Source organism: Xiphophorus hellerii, chromosome 8 (genome assembly GCF_003331165.1).
Source record: "Xiphophorus hellerii strain 12219 chromosome 8, Xiphophorus_hellerii-4.1, whole genome shotgun sequence".
Lineage (NCBI taxonomy): Eukaryota > Metazoa > Chordata > Actinopteri > Cyprinodontiformes > Poeciliidae > Xiphophorus > Xiphophorus hellerii.
This window is the reverse complement of record NC_045679.1, coordinates 8,436,603-8,442,602: the sequence shown is the minus strand read 5'-3', so window position 1 is coordinate 8,442,602 and position 6,000 is coordinate 8,436,603.

Genomic DNA, 6,000 nt, shown 5'->3' with positions numbered 1-6,000 from the left:
TATTTCTTTTTTCCATTTTCAAATCTTTTTTATTTCCCATCTTGTTTTCAGTTTCAAACTTTTATTAAAACAAATCTTTCTTTTTTTAAAAGAATTGATTGAAAAACCAAAACCTTTTGCCATGACATTTTAATTATAACTGACATAAAAAACTAAAAGAAAAATTTTATGTTTTGAGCTGTACCTATATTTAAATCTGCCTAAAGATTAAATAACTAAAGTTTAGGTATTTATTATAGCTCTTTTATAGCTGTTTGGCTTTTTATAAGCCAAATTTTGTATGGTAAATTTTTTTTTAACCATACAAATGATAATTTACCTTTCATATATTCCACATAAATCTTCATAAAGTCCTGGGAATGGCCATTTTTCACTCAACCAGGTAGAAACGGTCAGCTGCTGCTAGCCAACAACACCATGGATGTAATTTCATAAAAAGGATCTCCAAGGCTCCAAGGCTCGGGTCTTAGGAAGGCGTTAGATGATAATTATCAGCTGCTGCCAAGCCGTACAGGCTGCTGCTTCCTCTCAGGTGGATTATATAGTTTGGATTTATCTTTTCCAGTTCATGGTGTCGCAGATAACATTTCCCCTGCAGCGGATGCTGTTGCTTTGTTGAGGCCATATGGAGGCTAGTGATGATGGTTCAAAGATAACTGATACAGTATGTGCTAACGTTGCTTTATCTTGATTCGACCAACTACATTATCTGTGTTAACCTTATCTTTTCAGTGAGAAGTTCCTATCTGATTTTTTTATTGCTGCTGATATGGTATGTTAAGCCAAAATAAACGTGACTTGATAAATCGTGCTAACAGAGCAGCAGTTGGTTGGCAGCGACGGTGTTCGAAATGGTCACCACACGAACCTTCCTGTCCGTATTTTAGGAGCAGATGGAGGAAGCAGATGATCTGATGAACAGTTCTTCTGTCATGTGACTGGTTTTAAAAAATGACGAACCCTTACAGAAGGAGTAGCAGTTTGTTCTCTCCTGACATATCTTGCTTGATAGAGGTGGGTAAAGTGTTTTGGATAAAGTGGGATCCGCACTCTAAAAATGGAGATGTTTTTAGGTAACATTAAAAATAAAAAGAAGAGGTGATTAGAAATGGCACCAACCTGGAGTGCTGTAGCAAATTTCTGCAGCTTCCATAAAAAGAATGAATCGGTTGTGAGTCAGCTGCAGAGATGTTGGGTAAAGTTATTAGAGGAACATTTTTGTTTGAAGCGAAGGCCAGCAGGAGGGGGAGGAGTAGGAGGAGGAACACGGGGAATCGAAACGGGTTGCTTTGCTTTTTTCCTGCCAATCAGAAAAACCTTCCAGGAGATACAACAATATACATCAAGGTTGGCCTTCTCTTCCCACAAAGTCTGTAGGTCTGAAAGTTTGAGTTTCTTTCTGCTGACTTACTTTTTGTTCGTTTCAAATTTTTACTAATAAACTTCTGCTATCTGTCCTTCAAATTACCGTGTTAACTTCAAGGTCCCCGGAACGTCGTAAATCGTGCTTTTGTTGTCTTCCAAGAGACGCCGGATGACGATGGTATCTCGGTTGCTTTGTTTACAGAGTCGCAGGAGTGTCTTGATGAATCTTAGATCAGTTTATTTTCATTTTCAGTTAAACACCGTCTTCCTGGGGTCTATCTGTGCGAGTATTGTGGGCTGCCAACTGTTTGGACTCAGGTCAACTGGGAGCCTGAACGCCATGAATTATGCATGAGGTCCGCTCACAGGCAGACAACAGCGCTGTCTGTGCTGCCGCGGCTCAGCCACGCTGATTTGCAGAGATCATAGGGAACAGCGGAGGATAAGACAGATACAGGAGGAGGGAGGAGGAGGGAGACGTGGGAAACACGAGAAGATAAAAGGCACACATTGGGAAATATCTGAAGCACAGGTTCATTCAACTTGTAAGAAAGAAGAAACCCTTTTTTTTTGCTCTGCAAAGCTGGCGTCCCATGAATATTTCTAATTCTGTCTTTTAATAACTTCTTGAGTTACCTGCTTTTTGTTAAGATTTCAAAACTAACAGGGTGCATATGTGTGCGTTGACTTAGATGCCACGACCTAAAAATATTTGTGGAAACAAGAGATTCAATCATTTAAAGTGAATTCTCTTGCATGTATCATAATTGTTTGAGATATGTTTTTCTTTCTGCAAAAACACAAAATTTTACCAGGCATTTCTGGTCTCGTTTCTAGTGCCCTTGAAATTAGACAAAAAATAACTTAAAAGTAAATTGTCAACAAAATAAAGGAGCTTTTTTTTAATGTCAATAATTCCTTAATATTGATGAAAAAGTAGTTTCTAGTTCCATTGGTAGATAAATTTACTTTTAACAAGACAATTTCCTCATGTTATAAATGAAATACTCTGCCAATGGAATTAGAACTGGGTTGCTAGGCGACGGCCTGGGCGTGGCTGGGGTTGCTAGGCAACGAGAAGTGGAATATTCTACCAGTGGAACTCGAACCTTTTCATCAATATTAAGGGATTTTTGACTTAAAATAATATTTCTGTCTAATTTTAAAATGGTTTACAAAATAACAACCAGAAGAGTCGTGTGCATTTGTAGTCACCCGGATACCGTGGTGCTCCTGATTAAAATCCTGAGCAACCATTTTACCTTTAGAAGTCATGCAATTACTAAAAAGAGTCCACTTATGTATAATTTACTCTCAGTGTAAAACTGTTTTGTTTCTGGCTTCAGAGGTTTGTTAGAGAAGATTGAGAACAAACGGCATCGTTAAGATCATTTTTTTTTTTTTTTTTTTTAGAATGACCCAGTCAAAGTGCAGACCTAAATCCAGTTGGTAATCTGTGGGAGTACGTAAAAAATTATTTAAAAATGCATCCTATCTGAGTGAGAAAGCAGTATATTTCAAATATCTTGGCGTTCCTGTAATGGTTCCACAAAGGACTGACTATGTCAAATTTATTTGTGTAGCACATTTCAGCAACAAGGCAATTCAAAGTGCCTAACATCATAGAAACGAAATACATGAACCAATTAAGAAAGAAGCAATATACAAGGTTTCCTCCAGAAAACTAGCTAAGCCCGGTGGTGCTAGGGAAATCACTCCACCGAGTTTTTTGTCTTAAAAGAACAGGCTGAAAACTGACAGGAAATTTGAAAAATAAAACATCAACAATAAAGAAAATATTGCAGTGCACTAAATAAAACTAGTCTTCCTGTTGGTTTTGTATGTATAATCAAATGCCATTATCTTTTAAAAAGAGATATGATGTTTTATTACATATAAACCTAGCTAAACCCGTCTTTGCTATCACTGTTACTGATGTATTTAAATAAATAAATAAACAAAGTTTAACCTGGTGGGGGCTCAAGTAAATCCTGGTGGCCCGCCAGGCTTACCATACACTGGGGATTTAGCCTTGATTTAAGGGAATGCAGTGTTTCGAGAATTTTGCAGTTTTCTGGAAGTTTGTTCAAGATTTGTGGTGCATAGATGCTGGAAGCTGCTTCTCCATGTTTGGTTCTGGGGTTGGACAGAAGACTAGTACCAGAAAACTTGAGAGGTCTGGAAGACTGATACAGCAGCAGGTCTTTAATGTATTACTGTGCTAAGTCGCTTAGTGATTTATTAAGGTATTTATTATGGTAGAAGTATTTTTAAAGTCTCCTCTGAGCTACAGGAAGCCAGTGGAAGTACTTATAACTGGGATAAGATACTCTATACTCTATCTTCATGGTTTTAGTTAGGATGGATCACTTGCAGCTGTCTGGTTGATGTGGAGACACTAGCTGCTTTTCCATTGACTATATACATTGAAAATACATTTGCTTAACGGAAAACACAGCAATTTGGAAAAACTTTTTTTTGTGGAAAAAAATGTTTTTGCTGAAAGGATAAGGTGTATTGAATTTGGTTTACTTTGCAAAACTACAAGGGAAAGACGTTTTCCGCGCCACACAAGTCACATGATCAACAACCGGATGTTGCCACTGGCGCAAAACCACGAAAAACAAGGCAACAGGAAGCAGCTGGAGGACAATGTTTTTTAATGACTTATTGCGTGAACAAACGTATTCACACGTGTTTGTAATTGCGTTTCTTATTTAATGAAAACGCCACAATTGCAAACTCGTGGGTTTTTTTTTCAACATTAATGGAAAATTTACAACGTTTTGCGCATATTTGTAATGAAAACGCAGCCGCTGTTGCAGTAACTAAAGATAAACGTATGGATGAGTTTATCTCATCACATACGGACGCCCCTCCATATTGGAAAAGTCTAGAATTGTCCCACCCAAAAAAAATCATTGAAGAAATGTTTGCATTTAAATAATATCAATATCAAAAGGCAAAAAAACATCAACAAAGAACGAACAAAATATGCCATTTATCTAATGAAAAATAAGAATTAATTTTTAGGCCCCCTCTACCATTATTAGAACAATGGTTCAGTCCAACTTGAAGGAGGAGCAACAGCAGCAGGCTTGGTTTATATGCTAAGCTAGCTGTTAGCTGTTAGCTGTGGCTCTGCTGCACAAACATAAAACCCTCCAGTAAGTAAATACTTAAAACAAAAGACATATAATACTTTTTATTTACTTTCACTGTTCAATAAGAAGAAACACATTAACAATAAAGATCAAACTGCAGTTTGTTGTTTAATTACTTTGGCTGAATCATGATAAACTGCCTCATTAGCAAAACTGCTACACTGCTTTCATAGACTTAAGCTTTTTTGTCAAAGGTAGCAAACATCTCATTCATATTTAACTCTTCAACTTTTAGTTAATTAGAAGAGTTTGAAACGGGAGGGAGAGGCTGAGCAAGCGGATCCAGCTCAGAGTCTGGGAGCAGAAGAGAGAAAAAAAGAAAAGCTATGCCTTTATTTCTCACTGTCTTCAAAAGCACAAAATAAAATCTGAATATTTTTCTATATAAACCCTTGTGCTTTAATAGGTGAGAGTCCAGTTAGCTTTAAGTCTGAGGGGAGGGATAATCCACCGTGGCGGATTGATAAACATTGCTTTCTCTTATTTTATTTTTTTTAGTGAAGTTTGGGGGCAGTAAAATCGACCAGGAGCTGATGGATAAAGAAGGTTTGTGGACAGAAGCCCCATCGCTTCCTACGAAGAGGAGTTTTCTTCTCACACAGGTGTTTGTTCTTCCAATTAATAACTGACATATTAATCATATTAATACAAAAATTTTCACATTATAACTATGAACTTCAGTATGCTCTATTTTAGTGCATCATTTAGCATAATTTTTCACATCTTTTGGAAATAAAAATGATTTCAGATTGTTTCCAGCTCCCTCACTGCAAAAACACAAAATCTCACCAAGTCGTTTTGGTTTAGTTTATTATGCAAACATCTTAGTACACTTAAGATAAGACACAACTAACTTATGAGTAACTTTTCAGGTATAGGAGCTTGTTTTAAGTCAGTGATTCCTTAATATTGATGAAAAAATACTAGTTCTATTGGCAGATTATTTCACTTATAACTGGGGAAAATTTTTTTGTTTTAAGTATCATATTCTGTCAATGGAACTAATAATTCTTCAGCAATTTTAAGGAACTATTTACTTAAACAAACTTCTACATCTTGCTTAAAAGTTGCTTATTAGTCAGTTTTGTCTTATTTTAAGTGTACTAAGATATTTTCACTAGAAACTGGACAAAAAAAATACTTGGTAAAATTTTGCCTCCAAAATTCAACTTTACTGATCCCAGAGGGAAATTAAATGTTGTTGTGAGTCATATAGATTTGGTTAATGATAACCACGAATTTCAGTAATTACATTCAAACTAATCAAACTCAATTTCTCAGAAAATAATCCTAAATAATAACTAACTAAAATGGATTTTAAACACAGAAATAGTCGAATTATGGTAAGGATGGAAAAATATTACAATATCATGAAATAAGTGTCTTATATTTGTATCAATAATTTTTTATTAGTTTCTCTATCTTAAATATTTGGAATACTTTCTTGTTTTATTCATAGTTTTCACATCCC